Source organism: Jaculus jaculus, chromosome 2, assembly GCF_020740685.1.
Source record: "Jaculus jaculus isolate mJacJac1 chromosome 2, mJacJac1.mat.Y.cur, whole genome shotgun sequence".
Lineage (NCBI taxonomy): Eukaryota > Metazoa > Chordata > Mammalia > Rodentia > Dipodidae > Jaculus > Jaculus jaculus.
This window is the reverse complement of record NC_059103.1, coordinates 164,561,849-164,585,428: the sequence shown is the minus strand read 5'-3', so window position 1 is coordinate 164,585,428 and position 23,580 is coordinate 164,561,849. Positions and strand designations below refer to the sequence as shown.

Below are 23,580 nucleotides of genomic sequence, written 5' to 3'. Positions count from 1 at the left end.
TCCACTGAAGAGTGAGAGCAGCATGGATTAAAGTGGATAAGTAGAAAGATTTTGATGGGGGTAGCCTCTTTTTTGGCCAAAGACTAGTGGGACCTTCTCACTGGAGTCCATGATCTTTGTCTCCATAGGATTCAGATTTGGTTCCTAGTACCAGTTATGAATTCCTTCCCATTGAGTGGGTCTCTTATTCAATCAGAGAGCCATTGGTTACCTGCCTAGACCTAGTGCCTCTATTGCACAGGTGTGTCCATCTTGTCCAGCTGGTTGATTTTGTATCTAGCAGGATCCCCTGCTTGTTTACAAGCTTCGTGGCCATTTTCCCCCACAGCTCATGCAGCACTTTCCAGCAGGGAGCTGGCTTCCTTCCAGATTCCAGCAAGAACTCTTGATGCTCTGAGTGGGAAGATGGTGGTGTCTTCTGAAATAGGGGCCTTTGTGTGTGTGTGTGTTTACATGACAAACAGAAGGGAGAAGGGAAGAAAGAAAAGAAAATAGGTGCTATTAATAGTCAAGAGCCAAAAAAAAAAAAAAGATGATGTAGGGGAAGCCAGGCAAACAATGCCATTTGAAATGGAAGCAAATTCCCAGACAGAACTGTCTGTGTTGCATCCGCCATCTGGGTCAAGGGAGTGATGAGAATATTAAGTGGAAGTGCTGGACTTGGTGGGGAACTTGGAGAGTTTTAGGGGAGGAGAAGCATGTGGATAGCTTTGGGAAACCACACGTCTGACACTGTCCAGCCACATGTCAGGGGCTCATAAGTATTCCTCCATTGGCTCAAGTGAGATTATACCAGGTAGGCATGCTTCCAACTGTGAGTAGCCTTAACCGGTGGTGATATCGGGGGTTGGTTGTTTCCCTGCCTATTGGTGTCCCTGTGCTGGCCTTTGAAACTTCCTCTCTGCAAGGGGACAGACAGTGTCTACCTGCAGTGATTTCAACCCTGTTCAACTCCACTTGGAAGACATTCCTGTGCTGCTTCTGCTGTAACCCTTCCTAGAATTTGAAACAAAGGGAATACAAAGGACAAAAACAGGGGACCTTATATCTCTTGGGTCTGCTGTTGAATTTATTTATTTATGCTGTTGAATTTTTGGTTAGCTCAGCAGCTTGCAGAGCAATTTCATGTCGGGTAGCTCCTGCTCCTTCAGCCGCCTGTCAAATTCAGGCTCCCAACGACAAAACGTCAGGCTGGCCCTGTCTAAGGTCAGTGCCTGGTGCTTTCTGCCTGCTCTGACTTCTTTCAGGCCCAGTCAGGTTTTCATGGAGCCCTGACCGCTTTGTCCAGGCGTCTCTGGCAGGGCCATTCCTGGGTGCTGCTTCTGGGTCAGTGTCTCCTCTGGCAGAGCTTCCCCAGGGGCCGGGCCCCCACAGCCCTGGCTTTCCCGGGGCCATGTTCCGTGCTCAAGGACCAGGAGACCATGACTCACGAGCTACAGGAAGTTCCTGGCATGCTCCCTACAGGCTGAAAGAGAAATGGGCCACAGGCTGGGCTTGATGAAGGAGGGCAGACAGTAGCTATGAAGTTCCTGGTTGGAAAACACTTGCTAGTCTATGGGGATGAGGATGCTGGCTTAGCAGAACTGCTGAGGCCGACACAGAGTTGGGGCAGTTTGTGTGTGTGAGAGAGGGGCGGGAGTCTCAAGTGCTTCTGTCTTCTTTCACTGCGTCTCCCTACCTGACTCAGGTGCCCCAGGCTCTCATATCTCCACTGCCCTCAAAATGCTGCTGTGGATTTGTCCTCTCTCTGCCTCCCCAACTACCAACAGTCCCCTTTCCTCCTTAGCATTATGTCAGCTAGCACTGTTTGCACTAAGCCTCAGTAGGTTTACGAGGACCATTCTTCAAGGAGTGCCATATTCATTTAGACATTCATTCTTCCTTTTTTTTTTTTTTCTTTTTGCAATGAATAAGTTGTTCCTCAGCATCATTTATCAGCAAAGCCAAAGGACCCAGGTTTGATTCCCCAGGACCCACGTTAGCCATATGCACAAGGGGGCGCCATGCACCTGGAATTCGTTGGCAGTGGCTGGAGGCCCTGGCTTGCCCATTTTCTCTCTGTATCTCCCTCTTTCTCTGTCAAAAAAAAAAAAAAATAAAAAATAAAAATAAATAAATAAAGGAGAGGGCAATAGCTTTCTAGATAGTCCCAAAACAATGACTTAAGATTATGAGTTTTTACCCAGAAAAAAGTGATAAATAGCTCCAAAAATTAGAAACCATGGGGCTGGAGAGATGGCTCAGAGGTTAAAGCACTTGCTTGCAAAGCCTGATGGCCTGGGATTGATTCTCCAGTACCCACGGAGAGTGGCCCATGTGTCTGGAGTTCTTTTGCAGTGGCAAGAGGTCCTGGAACACCCATTCTCTCCCTCTTCCTTTGTCTCTCTCTCCTTGCAAATAAATAAATAAAAACATTTAAATTAAAAAAATCAGAAACCATGTTTTGACAATATTTCTTCTGGATTCTTTAAGCCATTTGTATGTTCCTTAGAACTCCTAATACATTGTAAATGCTATGTAGATAGTTGTGACCCTGTATTGTTGAACTAACATCCAGTAATGGTGAGATGTTTAGGCAATAATGATATGAAAAGAATCTGTATATTTTCAGTACCGACAGTGTTTTCTTCAAATACGTTCCATCTGAGGTTGGTTGAATCCATGTATATAGTCTATGAGGTTGGAGGGCTAACTAATTTTCATAAGTCCTCCATGTGCTAGATTCTGGGATACAGTGGCAAGCTGTTCCTCAGTAGACCCGACAAAAATGTCTGCTTCCAGGGCAGGGCAACACAACAGACAGGAAGGACACAGCACAGAAGAAGAACAGGGTGCCTTGGAGCATCTGGCCGAAACACTCAGTCACCGAGAGGCCCAGCCAGGGCTTACTGACAGCGAGGAGATCATGCCCGGGAGAAGCCCTGGGAGGCTGCAGGCTGCCGGCCGAGCTCAGGGCCCTGAGCTCCCAGGGGTGGCTCCAGCCTCCTTCCTCGCTAGCTCCTAGCTACTGCAACCACTTCTGCGGCTGCTTTTCTTCTCGTCCTGTCTTTCCTTTTCAGCACAGGGCATTGGTTTGTCTCAATGCCAATATGTTTGGTGGAGCCTGGCTGTATCTGATGGAAGCTGATTCTTAGCCCCTCCTGATACCTTTGAAAACTGCTCTCTTTTCTCCCAAGAAAGTGTCCTGTAGCCACGTGGTATGCCTGAAACTTCAGAGGCTTTTCACCGTGTTTGTCAGCACCCGAGGAATTCTCGGTGACGTTGATGCAAGATGGATTTAACTGTGGAGCACTGACACACATCCTGAAAGTCGTGGCTCCAGGGACATGGGAACCTCTCAAAAGCCACCCCTAAGAAATCGTTAAGTGCAACTCTCCTGTTGTCGTGTTTGGGGTGCTGCTTCACCTTCCAGGACTCTTGTTATTGTCTGAGAGGTCTGAGAGATGCTGATGAGTCGCTGGAGCCTGGGCTCGGTGGTACACGGTGGGGTCACCAGGCCGGCATCTGCCGTGAACTGGCTGAGCGATCTTGAGCAAGTGACTTAACTCCTTGGTGCTCATTTCCCATCTATAAATTATCAAGGATAATAACACTACAATAAGTCTCAAGGGCTTGTTAGGAGGATTAGATAAAATGAACTAGGACCTGGCACACAGTAAGAGCTCAGTCAGTGAGAAAGACTTATTCTCTATCTCTTATATTGCTTCTCTCTCTTTTAGACCCAGGAGAGCCCCTTAACTGTGACCATGAGACATGTAGAGTGGGTTTGTTTTATTTATTTGCAAGGAGAGAGAGAGAGAGAGAGAGAGAGAGAAGAGGAGAGGAGAGGAGAGGAGAGGAGAGGAGAGGAGAGGAGAGGAGAGAGACAGAGAGAATGGGCACACCAGGGCCTCTAGCCACTACAAACAAACTCTAGATGCATGCATCACCTTGTGCATCTGGCTTATGTGGTTACTGGGAAATCAAATCTGGGTCCTTTGGCTTTGTAGGCAAGCAACTTAACTATTAAGCCATCTCTCCAGCCCTAGTGTGGGTTTAACTGCCACCTTAATGTTGAGTCAGTTAGCTGCAAGTATTATCTTTGGAGGAAGGAGGTGTGTGTGTTCATGTGTAAAAAGTACAGGTGCATGCCACAGCACACGTATAGGGGTCAAAAGACAACTTTGGTTGCTGGCTCTTGTCTTCTGACAAGGATCTTGTGTTGTTCGAGGCAGGGTCTTCCAGTGTTTACTGCTACGTTTGCCAGGCTAGCTGGCCTGTGGGCTTCTTGGTGATTGTCCTGTCTCCACCTCTCTTCTCTCCATAGGCACACTGGGATAGATGCTTGTGCTACAACGTTTGGCTTTGCTAGGGTTCTGGGGATCCAAACGTGGGCACTTGCAATTGCATGTCATATGCTTTATCCAGTGAGCCATGTCCTGAGCCCAAGCATCCTTTTAGCTGCAAGTACTGGAAGACCCAATCAAGGTGACATGTTACAGGCGTCTAGCATCTCACAGAAGGAGATGTCTGCAAAGTGGGGCTTCCAGGGTTGTTTGGTTCAGCACTGGATGATCTGAAGTCCTCCTTCTCAGTAATCCTAGGCCCATTGGTTCATTCCTGGGTCTGTTTTGGCGTCAGAAAATTGTTGCTGTTACTTTATGCTTCAGATAAGGAGGGGTCATGTGAAGAAGCAAGCATTTTGTTTTAGTTTTCAAATCTGTGGGAAGATGTTAATCCAAGAAGTCCCTCAACTCCTGTGTCCCCAGCAGATGTCCTCTCAGCACTGGGGGTGGGTGGGTGTGAGGCAGGATCAGATCACAGGCTTACTCTCCCTGGGAGGCTGCTGCCATACTTGCTGAGGGGGGGGCTGGGTTATGTGTGGACAGCGTGTGGCCAGCAGACTTTGTGGTAACCTCCGTCCAGGCCTATCTCACCCATGTCTCTTCCACAGGCCTGTGTTTCTTTTTAGTACGAAAATATATTAACACCAGCCAGTGAAATCAACACTTAGAGAAGATGCTTTTGATGAAGTCTGAGGCTCCCATGTCACTGGCCTCTGTAGAAGGATCCTTTCTGTGCTCACTGTGGACAGAATCCAGCTCAGGCACTTATAAGTGTTGATTAACGAGTAGAATTCATGGGCTGGAGAGATGGCTTGGTGGTTAAGGCGCTTGCCTGTGAAGCCTAAGGATCCAGGTTTGATTCTCCAGGTCCCATACAAACCAGGTGCACAAGGGGGTGCATGCATTTGGAGTTCGTTTGCAGTGGCTAGAGGCCCTGGTGCACCCATCCTCTCTCTAATAAATAAATAAAAATAAACATATTTTTAGCCAGGCATGGTGGCACATGCCTTTAATCCCAGCACTTGGGAGGCAGAGGTAGGTGGATTGCCGAGAGTTCGAGGCCACCCTGAGACTACATCGTGAGTTCCAGGTCAGCCTGGACTAGAGTGAGACCCTGCCTCGAAAAACTAATAAAATAAAATAAAATAAAATAAATATATTTTTAAACAAGAGTAGCATTCATCAACAAGAATTTTGACAAGTGAGGAGATTTCACCAGGAAACCAAAACCCCTAAATTTCAGGGTGCCCTGCTCTTTGGCTGGAGGTGGTGGTGGTTGTGGTCATAGGTAGAGTCTTTATCAGCTGGAGAGAGTAATGGACTTGCCAGGGCTTTTCCAGAGCATGATCTTCCCAGACCACTACTCCCAACCCTGTCCTTGCCCCTGGTCAGGAACAGACATGATTCCTCCCATGTAATATCTGGGTAAGGCACCTCATGCCTTGACCCCTACCTGTAGCCATCTAGTGGGAGGAAGGTTTAAAAATCTCCCTTTTCCTGAGCCATTACCACACCCCAGTTCTGTGCTAAGCATCCATTATACACTTGCTCCTCACAATAGCCGGTGTGACCATATTAACAAGATTCCTTTTTTTTTAATGAGAGGGGGAAATTCCACGCTGAGATAAACAATGTGAGCCTAGTTACTCAGCTTGTGAGTAAAACAACCAGACCTGAACCCCGGGGTTCCCTGTTTCATGACCAGCCTCTCTCAGCTTCCACAGCGACATCACAGCCTGTGTTGGAAAGGTGACTGTGTGGTCTCTCGTGACTTGGGCACACATGAACGCGTGTGTATAGACACACACACTCTCTCACACACACACACAAAATCCCTGTAGCATTCCTCTGGCTGAAAGTGATTACTTACCACCTGGTGCAGGGAGCAAAGTTGGGGATGGAGGTTACTTACTGGTAATTGATTACACCCCAGTCAAGGCCTGGCCAAGCCCTTCGCTCTCTACATGATAAGCTACGGAGTGATGAGGCCTTACACAAGTCTGTCTCTGCCGGGGACTGTGTGTTCATAACCCCAGGAAGGCCTCCATCAGCATGTTTGCTACAACTGTTACCTCTAGTTTCTAGTATTTATTTATTTATTTTTGTTTATTTTATTTATTTATTTGAGGGCGACAGAGAGGGAAAGAGGCAGAGGGAGAGAGAGAGAGAGAGAGAGAGAGAGAGAGAGAGAGAGAGAGGGAGGAAAGCAGGGAAGGAGGGAGGCGAGAGAGAGAGAGAGAGAGAGAGAGAGAGAGAGATTGAGAATGGGCGTGCCAGGGCTTCCAGCCACTGCAAACGAACTCCAGACGCGTGCGCCCCCTTGTGCATCTGGCTAATGTGGGTCCTGGGGAACTGAGCCTTGAACCGGGGTCCTTAGGCTTCACAGGCAAGTGCTTCACCGCTAAGCCAGCTCTCCAGCCCTAATTTCTAGTATTTAGATTTGAAAAGAAAGGGAGTTTTCCCAGCAAGTGGCAGGAGAAGACTTGTCAGGGGAACCAGCTCTTCTCAGAAGCCCCCTCACCCCCCAGTGTGAAACTTGCCTCACAGAATGAGGCAAAGCCCAGTCCTGCTGCAGCCCGAGCCCTGAGCGGCTCTGAGGCCAGCACTGGGCTGGGCATGGCTGGAAAGGGAAGCGTGTTTGTTCTTGGCTGACCAGACAAGGCTCTGTGCACATCTGGGTTTGATCAGCTGTTGCATGGTTGTTAAATGCTAAAATGCGCATAGAAGATGTCTTTGGCTTGACTTTTTATAGTGAGGGTTAGAGGTACGCATACTTTGCCACCCCAGGGCACAATATGTAATCCCAGGGGCTTGTTTTCCGTTTCAGAGGTTCCTTAAGTTGGTTTGCCAGTGGGGGAGCATTAAAAACAAAACAAAACAACTTTGATCCAACTGGTTCTTTTCAAACAAGTTTCTCCTCTAAGCCAGGATTTCTCTCCCTTTGCCAAGAGAGTAAATCCTCCCAGGCCTGCAGAGGGCTCCTCCCGTGAGTGCTGCTGGGGAGTCACGCGGACGGGCTGGGCTGGCGTTCACGGATGAGTGGTAGGCTGCGCTTCACCCTACTGTACCCCCAAAGCACTTCGGGCCCTGATCTTTTCAGCTCTAATGTTTTCACATAAGCACGGAGGAGCTTAGTATCCAAGAATGAACTTTTGTCTATTACCTTGGGCCAGGTCATCTTGCTGTCAATGTTTTCTGGAGTGTGTGTGGTAAGTATAATGGTTACATGCCAAGGGATCTGAAGAGGGAGAAGACAGAATCCCTACCTTCAAAAAAGGGAATAATCCAGCTGGGAAGACAGAGCACCCACATCTATATACAGTGAAACGATAAGACGAAACTTACCCAGCAGGAGCACCCCCCCCCCCACGTTGGGCTGTTGAGGCTTATGGGAGGCTAAGCTCCCTGTGGTGGGTGGGAGGTGACGAGTCACATGTGGGACAAGGCTTTAAAGAGAGGATGGCCTAAGCTGGGTTTGAAGATTAGACAACGAGATACACTTAGCAATAATGATGGTGACGAAAAATTGACAGATAAATAAAAGAAGACATGAAAGCGAAAGTGGGCAAGTTAGGAAGAGGCAGGGATCTGTGGGAGCCGGCAGGGCGCAGGAGAAGGTAGTGGAGGTAAGACCAAAATACATTATGTACCTGCTTGAAAATGTCCTAATTAAACCCGCTATTGTGTATAATTCATCCACACTAACAAAAATGCCACTTGGAAAGAAAATGTTCCGGTGAGCCCTCGGAGAGCACCGAGAAGGGGCCGACCCTGCGCCCGCGCTGAGTCCACGCAGACTCGATGGCGGGGCTGCGGCATTTGCCCCGTAGAGGGTAAAACTGGATCAGAGAAATTAAGAAACTCACACAGCTCCTATGAGTAGGGTTCTGGGATTAAAAAAAAAAAAAAACCACAAAAAACCTTTAAAAATTGTTGGTTTTATTTATTTATGAGAGAGAGAGAGAGAGAGAGAGAGAGAGGGGAGAGGAGAGAGAGAGAGAGAGAGAGGAAGAAAGGGAGAGAGAATGGGTGCACCAGAGCCTCCAGACACTGCAAACGAACTGTAGATGCATCTGGCTTATGTGGGTCCTGGGGAATAGAAAATAGGTCCTTTGGCTTTGTAGGCAAGTGCCTTAACTGCTAAGCCATCTCTCCAGCCCTAAAAAACTTTTTTAAAAAATAATTTTTTTAATTTATTTGAGAAAGAGAAAGAGGCAGAGGGGGAGAGAGAGGGAGGGAGGGAGAAAGAGAGAGAGAGAGAGGGGGGGGGAGGGAGGGAGGGGAAAAAATGGGCATGCCAGGGCCTCCAGCCACTGCAAATGAACCCCAGCTGCATGTGCCCCCTTGTGCATCTGGCTTAAGTGGGTCCTGGAGAGTTGAACTGGGATCCTTTGGCTTTGCAGGCAAATGCCTTAACTGCTAAACCATCTCTCCAACCCGTAAAAGCCTTTTTCTATTGACAACTTGTATTTACAGACAGTAAGTCCTCATCATTACCCCCTCCCCCACTCTCTCTTTTTCCTCTCCCAATCCCGTCTCCAGTGAATCTCTTCTTCTTTCCAACTAATCTCTCTCTCATTGTGATGTCATCGTTTTTTACCTCCTATCACGCAGGTCACGTGTAGGTATTTGTGACTGTGAGGTCATGAATGGCGGGGCCACTTTGTGTCTGGAAGGCAGTATTATAATGACTCCTCCCTTCCTTTGGCTCTTACATTCTTTCCGTCATCTCTTTTGCAATGGCCTCTGAGCCTTGGAGACTGTGATAGAGCTGTCTCATTTAGTGCTGAATAAGCCACTGACATTTCTTCTCAATATTTCGGTAAGCTTTGAGTCTCCTCAGCTGCCATTGCCATCTGATACAAGAAGCTTTCTAACCCAAAGTGAGAGTAGCATTAGTCTATGTTAATATAACATATTTATTTATTTGTTTATTTTATTTTTTCATTTTTTTCAAGGTTAGGTCTCACTTTAGCTCAGGCTGACCTGGATTTCACTATGTAGTCTCAGGGTAGCCTCAAAATCACAACGGTGATCCTCCTACCTCTGCCTCCTGAGTGCTGGGATTAAAGGCATGTGCCACCATGCATAGCAATATAACATAATTATTTACAGGGCAGTTTGGTGGGTATAATATATCAATTTAATCCTACAACAGTAGTACTTTTCCTCCTAGAGTTTATGACCTCCCAAGCCATAGGCTTTGGAGTAGGTTTTCAATACCAGGTAGGTATTCCCTTCCACAGAGCAGGCCTCTAGTTCAAGCGGAGAACAGTTGGTTTTCCCCATAACAGACATGCCATCTTTACACTACTTGGTACATTTGGCCTGGCTGGCCAGGCATAAAGATTGCAAGGTCCACTGCTGGTTAAGATTATTGATGACTTTTCTCCCCCAGCAGGCTGTATATCCATTTCCAGCATCCAGACAGCTAGTCAACAGAGAGAAGGCTTCCAGATAAGCTCCAGCTTGATTTCTCAGTGACCTGCAGCCCAGGCATGTGGTGACTTCAGCGATAGGGTCTTACCATCTAGTTTTGGTGGGCAACCAAGAACCTTGGCAATAGCCTGTAATGTTTTGGGGGCATCAGGGGTCTTCCTGACCAACAACTCACTGGAAGGTGTGCCACTCCTGGCACTAAAATTTTCTCCTAACAATCTATGACTTTTGGTGGGTGGGGAGGGACCTAGGATTTTAACACAAGATTCCATCTCTAAATTTTTATCTTCTGGTGATAGAGGACAACTCTCCAGCTGCCTCCTTTGTTTCTGTTTCTTGTGAGGGACCCTAATGCTCTTTGTTTGGTAGTTTGTTCTTTAAATATTCATTTGAGAAAGATATGGAGGGAGGGATGGATGGAGGAAGAGAGAGAGAGAGAGAGAGAGAGAGAGAGAGAGAGAGAGGAAGAAGAAGGAGGAAGAGGACGAGAAAGAGGAGAGAGCACCAGGGCCTCCTGCTACTACAGATAAACTCCAGAACTCCAGACCCATTTTGTATATCTGGCTTTTCATGGATACTGGGACTTGAATCCAAATTGTCAGGCTTTGCAAGAAAGCACCTTTAACTGCTGAGCTATGTCTCCAGTCCTGTTTTTTTTTTTGTTTTGAGGTAGGGTCTCACTCTAGATCAGGCTGATCTGGAATTCACTATGTAGTCTCAGGATGGCCTCAAACTCACAGTGATCCTCCTACCTCTGTCTCCAAAGTGCTGGGATTAAAGGCATGCACCACCATGTCTGGCTCAGTCCTGTTTGTTTTTGAGACAAATTTTCATGATATAGCCCAGGCTGGCCAGGGATTTGCTACATAGCTCAGGCTACCCTTGAATTTGCAATCTTCCTGAGGGCTGTAGTTATAAGTAAACAGTAGTAGCATGATTAGCTAGCTTGGGATATTTTCCCAAAGATGTCTGTGTTGTAAACACTTTTGGAAAATAGCCATAATGTCTTCTTCCAGAATAGGGAACAGGCACGTTCCCTGCTCATTATAAAAGACTCAAGTTCCTTCAACATTGGGTTCCTTTTCTGCCATGCAACCCTGCTAATGTCAACTGGCAACTTCCCAGCACTCTGTGGGAATTTCAGCTCGGAGAGCCAGGACCATGGGTGCTGGTGGTCTGGCTGCTTGCTGTGCTAGAGTAATATACTTCTTTGCCTCTGACTCAGGAGTCCTGTGCTTCTGACAGGGTCCACTGAGCTGTTGTAGGCTAAGTCATTAATTTTTTTATTAATTAATTTATTTGAAAGTCAAGGCAGGGAGAAGAGGGAGACAGACAGAGAGAGAGAGAGAGAGAGAGAGAGACAGACAGAGAGAGAGAGAGGGAGAGAGAGGGAGAGAGAGGGAGAGGGAGAGGGAGAGAGAGGGAGGGAGAGAGGGAGAAAGAGAGAGAATGGGCACACCAGGGCTTTTAGCCATTGCAAATGAAGTTAAGAAGCATGCACCACATTGTGCATCTGCCTTTATGGTGGGGACTGGGGAACCAAACCCAGCTTGTTAAGCTTTGCAAGCAAGCACCTTAGCCACTGAGTCATCTCTCCAGCCCCGAGTCATTAGTCTTTAAGTAGGGCAAGATCTCATGTCCTTCATAGCTCCTAACTATGGGGTGTTATGCCTATTTGTGTGTTCTTGCACATGGGGAGCTAATGGTGTGAATGGGGAAGAGACTAGGAGAAGGGTGGAATTTTACAAGTTAAGATGGGAGGCAAGGAAAGGAAGTCTTTGTGGAGGCTCGGTACATACATGATCACAGCATGCAGAGCTTGTGTGATAGAGAACTGAAAAGAAAGCTGAAGGAATGAACTATAGATGGCTTGTGAGAGTTGTAGATATTGAATATAAAGTCATGCGAAAAAGCTGCCAGAGACAGCAGTGGAGCCTTGGAATTCCTCAGGAGTATCACATCGAAGTGATTTTAAAGGAGCTCAAGTTCTGACACTCTTCTCATCCACTGGCTACAAAGATGTTGGTGCCCAGCTGCCTCATGGTGTTTGGGCCAGCCATGATCCTCACTTTTCTTTGTTTCCATGTAGATCTTGGCTTTAGGCATCTCACCCCCCAGTGCCTGGCACAGAACTCATGTTTGAAACAATGCTTTCTCTGGATCACTGGTTTGCAGAAGGTTTAGCTGAAGACCAAGGTCAGCCCTTTCTCTTGGCAGCCAGCCTGCACCTGTCTACCTGATTCTTGATTTTAGTCTTCCCGCCCTAGTTTGGAGGACCCATCAGTCCCTAGCTATTGTCTTTGCTTTCCAAGTTTGGGGTGTAAGCTGCCAAGCTATACTAGCAAGAGGGGTACTGACAAACATGAAGAAGCCACTGGGTGGCTGACTGGTGGCAGGAGTGGCAGGGAGCTCAAGCTGTGTATACAGCCTTTACCATGGAAAGAGTAAATGGAGTAGCAGAGAATGACAGTACAACTCAGGTGGCTTCTAATATTTATCTAAATGGAGCCTGAGTGGAGTGGAGGTAGGGTAGAGAAATAGTCCCAGGCATGGTCACATCCCATTTCATTACACAAGTGAACTATTTTTAAAATTTATTTATTTATTTATGAGAGAAGAAGCAGAGAGAGAGAGAAAGAGAGAGAATGGGTGTGCCAAAGCCTCTAGCCAATGCAAACAAACTCCAGATGCATGTGCCACCTTGTGCATCTAGCTTATGTGGGTACTAGGGAATCAAAGTTGGGTTCTTAGACTTAGTGAGAAAGCACCTTAACTGCTAAGCCATCTCTCTAGCCCCATGGACTCTTTTATTTTTAAAAAAATATTTTATTTAATTATTTGCAAGGTGAGAGAGAGAGAGAGAGAGAATGGGCCTCCAGCACTGCAAATGGAACTCCAGATGAAGGTGTCACTTTGTGCATCTGGCTTTATGTGGGTACTAGAGAATTGAACCCAGGTGGTTAGGCTTTGTAGGCAAGTGCCTTAATTACCAAGGCATCACTTCATCTCTGTGAACTCTTTTTTTAAAATTCATTTTCTATTGCTGAAATTGATGTTATTTCCAAGTTTATGCCAAGAAATAGCATTCTTGGGGGTTGAGGAGGTAGCTTAGTCAGTAAAGTGCTTGCTGTGCAAGCATGTGGACATAAGTTCTATTCCAAGTACCCAGGTAGAATGTCAGGACATTTTACAGGTAATTGTACCTGTAATCCCAGTGCTGGGGAGCTGGTAATGGCGTGGTGGTGGTGATGGTGGGGAAACCTCTGGAGTTTGCTGGCCAGCCACTTTAGCCTAATTGGTTAGTTCCAGGCTAATGTGAAACCCTGTTTTAAAGAGAAGTGGATACCATTCCTGAGAATAACATCCAAGGTTGTCCTTTGGCCTCCATAAGCACATGCACATCGCATGCACATGTATCCATTCATGTATGAACATGGATATACACACTCATGCCCACCACACACACACATAAACAAAAACCAAATAGTATTCTCATTGATGCTCTTAAACATTAAGAAAATCCTTTTATGTCTGTTTCCTTAAGATAAATGCCAACAAGTATATATGTTGAGTCAAAGGATATAGCCATCCTTCAAGCTTCTGAGATTTACTTAAAAATGATTCTGGGGTTGGAGAGATTGCTTAGTGGTTAAGGTGCTTGCCTGCAAAGCCAAAGGTCCTTGGTTCAATTCTCCAGGACCCACGTTAGCCAGATGCACAAGGTGGCACATGTGTCTGGAGTTCATTTGCAGTGGCTGAAGGCCCTGTTGTGCCCATTCTCTCTTTTTATTTGCCTCTCTCTCAAATAAATAAAATGAAAACAATGTTCCTATAGAATTATCAATGTAAAACCATCCCATAAGGTGCCCATTACCACCCCCAGCCATCTTCACACATGTTATAGGAAGAGTGATTTTTCTGTGTGTTGCAAAATTGTTTTCCTTTATTAAAGAAATTAACTATGACTTTTCTTTTCCCTGACACTTACTTGTCCACATACACAGAGTCACCTGGGGCTAATATTTGACCAACTATCTGAGGACCTCATGGCTCAGTCAAATTGATGCATAAAATTATTCATCACAGGTACTTCAGAGTCAGCAGAGCCCAGCCATACGAGAGGATAAATGTGAGCCTTGCCTTCTGAGCAAACGAGTTCAGCCTCAAAACACCTGTCTACTCAAGCCTCCAGGTGTAACATTTGCATAGTGTTCTGTAGTTGCTAGCCTAAGAGACAGATTTGTGTGCAATGAGGTCTCAGCTCTTAGGAAAATGCAAACCCTCTGCAAAAGGAAGAGTGTAATACAAGTAGACCTAGGAGAATGTCTTGTTCTTGGCTTTATTTCAGATGAGTATGGTGTAAAGATGCATGTTCGATCCCAAGTTTTTCTCAGTATTTCAAACTGAGTGGCTTTGAGATCTTTCTGAAAATTCATTAACTCAGTAATTTATTTTTATACTTAATCCCTATAACAATTTTACAAATAAGATGGGTAGATACCATCATTCCTAACATGAAATTATCTCTTAAACTCAGTTTATTTGCTTAGTATTTTTATTTATTTATTTATTTATTTGAGAGAGACAGACACAGAGAGAAAGACAGATAGAGGGAGAGAGAGAGAATGGGCGCGCCAGGGCTTCCAGCCTCTGCAAACGAACTCCAGACGCGTGCGCCCCCTTGTGCATCTGGCTAACGTGGGACCTGGGGAACCGAGCCTTGAACCGGGGTCCTTAGGCTTCACAGGCAAGCGCTTAACCGCTAAGCCATCTCTCCAGCCCTTGCTTAGTATTTTTAAGATTACCTTGCCTGTTACCACATTTGCATCATTATTTGCTTTAAATCTCATTATTTTTAAAAAATTATTTTATTTTTGAGAGAGAGACAGAGAGAAAGAGGGAGAGCCAGAGCAAAAGTGAGCGAGAGAGAATGAGCATGCCAGGGCCTTTCAGCTGGTGTGAATGGAGTCCAGACATGTGTGCCCCCTTGTGCACATGTGTGCCATTGCACACTTGTGTCACTGTGTGTCTGGCTATGTGGGACCTGAAGATTTGAACATACATTTTTAGCCTTTGCAGGCAAGCTCCTTAACTGCTAATCCATCAGTCCAGCTCCAAATCTCATAATTTTTAATTTAAATTCATTTAACATACTTTGAAAACAAGCTTGGTGTCACTTATTTGTAAATTAATAAACATCATTATTTGACAAGTATTACTAAGAGAGTCTGGCTCAAATAAGAACAGATGGGGGTTGGAGAGATGGCTCAGCAGTTAAGACACTTACCTGCAAAGTCTAACAACCTGGGTTCAGTTCCCAGTATCCACATGAAGGCAGATGCACAGTGGCATATGTCTGGAGCTCATTCATTTGTGGTGGCTGGAGGCCCTGGCAGGCCCATTCTTACTCTCTCTCTCTGCTTGAAAATAAATAAAAATACCTTTAAAAATATTTTTTTTTTTATTTGAAAGAAAGAGGAAGAGGGGGAGAGAGAGAGAGAATGGATACACAAACGAACTCCAGACACATGTGTCACCATGTGTATCTGGCTTATGTAGGTCCTGGGGAATTGGACATGGGTCGTTTGGCTTTGCAGGCAAGTGCCTTAACTGGTAAGTTATCTCTCCATCCCCAAAATATCTTTAAAATAAAAGAACAGGGCTGGAGACATGGCTTAGAGGTTAACATGCTTACCTGTTAAGCCTAAGGACTCATGTTCAACTCTCCAGGTTGCCTAAGCTAGCCGCACAATGTAACACAAGCATGTGAGGTTTCACATGTGTGCAAGATGACACATACATCTGGACTTTGATTACAGTGGCTGGCGGCCCTGGCACACCAATTCTCTCTGTCTCTCATTAAAAAAATGAACACATGGAAGTGCAGTGGAGTGAAACACCTGATGTTCCCCCTGCAAGTAAGCACCTTGGCACATACATGCATGTACATCACACACACCGCTCTTTCTCTCTCTTTCTTTTTTAAAAAGTATTTTATTTATTTGAGAGAGAGACAGAGAAAAAGAGGGGTGAAAGAGAGAAAGAGAGAGAGAGAGAGAGAGAGAGAGAGAGAGAGAGAGAGAGAGTGAGAGAATAGGCATACCAGGGCTTCTGGCTCCTGAAAATGAATTCCAGGTACATGTGCTACTTTGTGCATCTTGGCTTTACATGGGTACTGGGGAATCAAAACTGGGCCATCATGCTTTGCAAACATGTGCCTTTAGCCACCGAACCATCTCTCCAGCCCTCTCTGTCTTACACACACATACACTCACTCCCACCCACACTCCACATTACACATACACAGATAAGAAAAGGAATAAAACAAGCTGAGCATGGTGGCACACACCTTTAATCCCAGCACTCAGGAAGCAGAGGTAGGAGGATTGCCATGAATTCAGGCCCAGCCTGAGACTACATAGTGAATTCCAGGTCAACCTGGGCTAGAACAAGACTGTACCTAAAAAACAAACAAAAAATTAATAAGATGAAATAAAATAAAACATTAAAAATTTAGATATTATACCACCCTTTACTGATCATCTATAGGAAGTTACTTGGCTGCTGGAGGAGGAAGAGACATTTTCTTCTTCAGTGGTTTAGCCTCAGGTGAAGTGCCCACATTCTGGTAAATACCCACCCATGCACATGAAGGCAACTCTAATACCCTAGTTAAGGTCATTGAGTCATCAAAATCCATCAATCCATCCTCAAGAACATAAAGACATGAAAGTAAAAGAGGGCCTAACTAGTTGGGAAGAGGAAGGAATTAGTGGGGTGGGGAGGGGAACAGATGAGAGCAATGGAGGCTGAATATGATAAAAATAACATTATATACATGGATAAAATGCCAAATGAAACTCATTGTTGTGTATAATTAACATATGCTAGTGCTAATGAAAAAATAAATAATAAATGAATTTTTTTTTTAGATATTATTGTCAGCAGAAAACAAGAAGTACAATGTTTAGTGAAAACATTGAAAACCTTTGCCATCTTAGCTAGAGGCCTGTGCCTTCTTAGAAAGGCAATCAGCAAACGTGAGAGGCTTGTTCATGACTAATGCCAAATGGAAACTTTCTCCTTGACATCGTCAGAAGGTTTGAAGGGGATCTGAAAAGAGAATCTCTCCCTCTAATTGTTATTGAGTCATCAGAACTTCAAAACGTAAACCATCTGTGGTATGACTGGCTTTACCTTCTTCCCCACAGTCATGGGCTAAAGCTCAGTGCCCACTGTGATAGCATTAGGGAGGCTCAGGGAAGTGATGTGAATGGTATTAGTGCCACTATCAATGAAGCCCCCCAGAGGCCCCTCAGCCTTTCCACCACGGAGGACACAGAAGATGCCATCTGTGAACCAGAGAACAGGTTCTGGCCAGACACCAAATCTTCCAGAGCCTTGATCTTAGGCTCCCTAACCTTAAGAACTGTTAGAAAAAGCCTAGTATGGTGGCATACACCTTTAATCCTAGCACTTGGAAGGCAGAGGTAGGTGGATCACTGTGAGTTCAAGGCCACCCTGAAACTACAGTGAATTCCAGGTCAGCCTGGCCTAGAGAGTGAGATCCTACCTTGAAAAACAAATCAAACAAAAAGAACCATGAGAAATACTTTGTTTGGCTTTTGGAAGTCAATGGAATCTTACTATGGAAGCCTCAATACTTGTCACTTCTTCAATGAGGAAAAGGTTGTCTATCATCTATCATGTATGTGTCTCTATCATTTATCTGTCATCTATCTATCATCTAATCTATCATCTTTCTCTACCTGCCTACCTGATCTATATGATCTGCAGATATCTGTTTTTATTTTTGTACTTCTTGAATCAGCATATTTAGCAAATAATGTGGATTGAGTGAATGAGTGGTGACTCATAAAAATGCTTCTGTTGGGCTAAGAAGCACGTGTTGGGATTCCTAGCACTCAGAATGCAAAGGCAAGAGGATTGGGAGTTCAAAGCCAACAACCTGGGCTACAGAGTGAGAGCTTGTCTCAAAGCAAAATAAAATAATGCCTCCCTCTAAAATCAAACACACACACACACACACACACACACACACACACACACACACACACACGGTCAGATACTGTGTGCTTGAATTTGGATCTGAATTCAAGTTCTACACCAATCTACATCAATCATCTGGACTGGTCAACAGCTGGGCTTGGAGACAACTATCTCCACAAGGAGTGATAATTGAAACCTTCTAGAAGGTAAAGGTTGACTGGTTGGCCCTGAACACTTCTGAATCTTAGGGTTGATTCCTTCTGTAACTGGTTCCTATCCCCAGACAGGACCTGGTTCCACAGTTCTGTGGATGTTTACAAAGCCAAGAATTATCCCTTAAACAATCTCTTCTTTAAAAGCCTCTAATAATTAACAACAGAAAGCCTACTTTTCTGGGTTTACTTTGTGGGAAGGATAAAAATCCTGGAGGCTCTGCTTCAACTTGTCTGTCCTCAAGTCTTACAGAGTAGAGAATGCCAGAATGCAGCCAAGACTTGGGACTAAGATCAGTTATTAAATAAAAGCTTCCCAGGGACCAAAACACTTTTCCTAAGGGGCTAATTGCAAGTCTCAGTAGCTGGTTCGTATTAGCATGGGCTCTGTCCCTTGATTGCTTCCCTTCGAACATCTTGACCATTTTTACTTAGGTCTCCTCCACTTTCTGCCCCTCTGATTTTCCTTTACAGTAGCTACAGATGATTTAATTAAGATTTTCTGAAGGGAGGGCTGAATACTAGGCCATTTGTGGGACATGAAACGTAAGTTGTGGCTTTATCCTTAATGTAATGAGAATAAAAACAGATAATTTACAATTTTCCATGTGATGTGCTAAGCATCTTATGTGCATTATTTAATTTTCTTCTCACAGTGACCATAGGAAATAGTGATCATATTGTTTTCATTTTACAGTTGGGAAACCTGGGTACACAGTTCATGTAAGTTGTCTGGGTCACACATCTGGGTTTGTACTCACTCTCATGTGCTTGCCAGGAGTTGAAGGCTCAGTCGTGCCTGCCCTTGGATTCCTTCTCCAGCCAATTAGTGATCTATACAATGAAAATCTAGCTTACCAACCTCTAGACTAGATAGAAAGAGGTTTGAGGAGACAGCTCAGTGGTTAAAGGTACTTGCTTGCATAGCCTGCCAGCCTGAGATTGATTCCCCAGTACTCATGTAAAGCCATATGCACAGAGTGATGCATACATCTGGAGTTTGTTTATAGTGGTAGGGGACCCTGGCACACCCATTCTGTCTCTCTTTCTCTGTCTCTCTCTGCTTACAAATAAAAAATAATATTTTAAAAAAGGATAGAAATAAAGAGTATAATAAGGTGTCAAATTGATATTAAGGGATAAATATTTATAATAATTCTATAGGAATAGAAGGCTTTAATTTTAATTTCCAAGTTTTAGTGTTTTATGAGTAATTCAAACATATTGCATCTTTTTTTTTTCCCAAATAGTATGACAGGGCATAACAAATGAAAGTTTTTCATATATACCTGTGTATTTTCTCCATTATTTGAGCACATTCAATCTCACTACCAAAGAAATCAAAGCAAAAACAAAGTAATAAAAGGGAGATGTGTACAGTGAATAAAAAAGTAGCTTTCAAGGATAGACAGAATTCACAGGATGTAAGTTAACATATTATATGATAAAAACAAAGTTATATAACCTGCTGGGCATGCCCAGTATATCCTCTTCTGGCTTACATGGTCTCTGCTTGGAAATACCAGTAAAATCTTGGTCAGTAGGCTGGTTGGATACAAAGTTTTAGAAAAATCTTAAGGATCTGTGAGATCCTAGTTTCAACCCCCAGGATGCGGGGTGGGGGAGTACAACAGCTTAAATAGATATCAAAATTCATGGGACTGGAGAGAAGGCTAAAGATTGGTTAAAGATGCTTCCTTGCAAAGTGTGATGGCCTGGACTTGACTGCTAGGTAAAAGGCCAGTTGCACAAAGTGGCACATTCATCTGGAATTTGTTTGCACTGGCAGGAGGACCTGGAGTGCCCATATTCTCTCTTTGTCTCACTATTTCCCTCTCTCTCTTTCAAATAAATAAAAAAAAAAAATTTAAAGAAAGATATCAAAATTTCTATTACCAAGATTCAACTATAATATTTACAGATGCCCATTTAGATGGTCACATTATAAAGTAGCCAAAGAAGGGCTGGAGAGATGGCTTAGTGGTTAAGCACTTGGATGGGAAGCCTAAGGACCCCTGTTCGAGGCTCTATTCCCCAGGACCCACATTAGCCAGATGCACAAGGGGGCACACACATTTACAGTGGCTGGAGGCCCTGGCACGCCCATTCTCTCTCTCTCTCTCTTTCTCCCTGCCTCTTTCTCTCTCTGTCTGTTGCTCTCAAATAAATAAATAAAAATGAACAAAAATGTTAAAAAAATAAAGTAGCCAAAGAAGTGATTGAAATATAAGCTAGGAAGTCAAACTTATAATAATTTAGGTGGAAGGGTTGGGTAAGTGTGTGAGACAAAGTTCTATTCCTTGAGCTGCATGGTGGTTAAGTGGATAATAACTACTAGTAGTAATTCATCACACTATCCTTGGAATTTGGGCTTTATATATCCTTAAACAATGTTTTTAAATTAAATTAAGTTTTCTAATATTTACAAACATTATACATATTAATGGGGTACACTGTGATATTTTGATACATGTGTACACTATCTAATGGTTAAACCAGGTTAAGCAGATCTGTCTCACAAGTATTTATAATTTGTTTATGGTATAAACTTCTTTCTTATGGAGCCTTGAAATATATTGTCCAATGTCATTACCTGTTGTCACCCTACTGTGTAATAGCACACTAGAAGTTCTTATTGTTATCTACTGGCAAATTGATACCTGTTGATCAGTCCCCTTGCCCTGTCTCCAGCCTCTGGTAGTTGCCATTTTACACCTCAGCTTTCTTGGATACGAGGGAGAACATGCAGTCTTTCCAAGTCTGACTTGCGTCATTAGCATAATGACCTCCAGGTCCATCCATGTTGCTTCAGATAATAGGACTTCATTCTTTTTTTTTGTGGGTGAGTAATATTCTATTAGATATGTGTCACATCTTCTTTGCCTTTTCATCAGTCAATAGATATTTAGGCTGTTTTCATTTCTTGGCTAATGTGAATGGTGCTGTACCAAACATGAAAATTTAATGCATTTTCTTTGGATAATACCCACGAGTAGAATTTCTGGGTTATGTGATAGTATAACTTTTAATTTCCTGAAGAAACTTTACACTCTTTTCCATTATGGCTATACTAATTTACTTCACTGCCAGCGGTGGGTAAGGGTTACTTTCTTTCCATGTCCCTTTGGACACTTGATATCTTCTGCCTTTTTGGTGATGGCCAATTTCTCTGCAGTGAGTAACACCTCATTGCAGTTTTATTATTATTTTTCTTTTTTAATTATTATTTTTTATTGACAACTTCCATGACTGTTAGCAATATCTCATGGTAATTCTCCCCCCACCCACTTTCCCCTTTGAAACTCCACTCTCCATCATATCCCCTCCCCCTCTCAATCAGTCTCTCTTTTATTTCGATGTCATCATCTTTCCCTCCTATTATGATGGACATTTGCCTGAGGACCAGTGATATCAAACCTTTTCTCATGAACAAGTTACATTTTACATCTTTAAATTTTTTTTTGTTTGTTTATTGTTATTTATTTATTTGAGAGTGACAGACAGCGAGAGAAAGAGGCAGATACATAGAGAGAGTATGGGTGTGCCAGGGTCTCCAGCCACTGCAAATGAACTCCAAATGCATGTGCTCCCTTGGGCTTACGTGGGTCCTGGGGAATAGAGCCTTGGACTGAACTGGGGTCTTTAGGCTTCACAGGCAAGCTCTTAGCTGCTAAGCCATCTCTCCAGCCCTACATCTTCTTTTTTATTTTTATTAGATATGGACATATTTAGCATGTAAACAACACATGTTGGTACCATCCTTTCCCTCCTCCCTGCCCCTTTTCTGAAGAGGCCTTCCTCTTGGGGATGCAGATCAACCCCATGGGGATTGTGGGTCATGCATTGTGGGAGCAGCAGTCACTTATGGGGGAGAGGCAATCTGTTTGTGCACAATGTCCCAACTTGTGGCTCTAACAATCTTTCTGCTCCTCTTCCACAAACTTCCCTGAGCCATGTTGGTACATTTTAAGTCTACTTCAGTAATGGGCACTTAGGACTCTCTGGATCTCTACTTTGGTAGGTGTTCAGTGTCCTCAGTATCTATCTCCTTCACCCTTGTACTGATATCAGATTCACTAAGAAAGCAGCACTTTTGCTCGTTTCCCCAATTCCTCTGTGGTTTCAGCTGGGACCAGTGGGGAGTGCACTGGGTCGTTTATCTCCTCAGGTCTAGCTCCTGTCTGATAAAGAGAAGTAGATTCTCCAGTGGAGAGTGAAGGCATCACTGGCTAAATGGGATAAACATTATTAATTTAGAGAGAGTTTAGAGGGTGCATACCCTGTTATAGGCCAAGGTTAGTGGGAGCTTGACAATGGAAAGCAGAATCATTATCTGGATATGATTCTGACTTGTTTCCCAGTTCCAGATATGGTTTCCTTTCCACTGAGTGAATCTTCTAGCAAATCCAAGAGCAGTTGGTTACCCACCATGGCTATGTGCCACTATTGGACTTGTGTGAGCATCACATCAGGTTGTTTACTTCTGAGGTGTTTAGAGATTTTGAGTTGCTTGGACAGATGTTGGCCACTTTCCCCTGGTAGCTCATGTAGCACCTTTCAGCACTAGATGGCCTAGTTGTCTGTGTACTGGCTCACTTCTATATTCCAACCAGGTCTCTCCATGATCTGTGCCAAAAGTATATGGTGTCTTTAGCAGTAGGGTCTTACTATTAACCTCTGGTGGGTAATAAAGTGCTCTGACAGAAGTCTGTCTTGTTTGTTTTGGGAGATCTAGTAGGTCTTTCTGATCAACAGCTCACTGAGGATGTAGACCACATCTAGGTACAAGGAATTACAGGCTAGTGTCAAGGGAAAAGAAAAAAGAAAAAGAGCAGAAAGATTAAACAGGAGAAATTTGAGGTTAGGTTTCATGTGACCCTCTCCAGGGCCCTTTGATTCAGGTGCTCGCCCTAGGTCCTCTTGAGGGTTCCACCTTTTAGTCTAACTTTCAGGATGTAGGATTCTATGATACCAGTTCAATTTGGGTTCAGTTTTGTTTTCCCTCCCTCACCCTTTCCCTTCCCCCAAGCCCTACTCTCCCTATTATCCAAGGCTTGAGAAGCTATTCAATTATGTCAGCAACTTGAGCTGATCCAGGGTCGGAACCACAGATAAGTGAGAACCATGTGACAGTTGTCTTTCTGTCATTGTGTGAATTCATTTAGAATGATCTGTTCCAAATTTGACCATTTTTCTACAAATTTCCTTGTGTCATTTTTTTTCTTACTGCTGAGTAGAATTCCATCATATAGATATACCACATCTTGGTTATTCATTCATCCAATGATGGGCCCCTGGGTTGATTCCAGTTCTTAGCTATTACGAATTGAGCAACTACCAACATGGTTGAGCACATATCTCTGAACTGAGATGTGGAGCTTTTAGGCTAAATGGCCAGTAGGGGAATAAAAGGGTTTGTTGTTAACTCTATATTCATCCTTTCCTGGAGTCTCCAAATTGATTTCCACAGTGGTTGTACCAGCTTACATTCTCACCAAGAGTGAACGAGGGTTCTTATTTCTCCACATCCTTGCCAACATTTGTTTTTGTTTGATTTTTTAATGTTTGCTGTCTTTGCTGGGGTAAGGTGGAAT

General features: G+C 44.1%; 1 pseudogene; it reads right to left on the bottom strand.

Annotated features, from left to right (window-relative positions):
• The window catches only part of LOC123458702, a 50,015-nt pseudogene that overhangs the window by 2,858 nt on the left and 23,577 nt on the right, over positions 1-23,580 (bottom strand).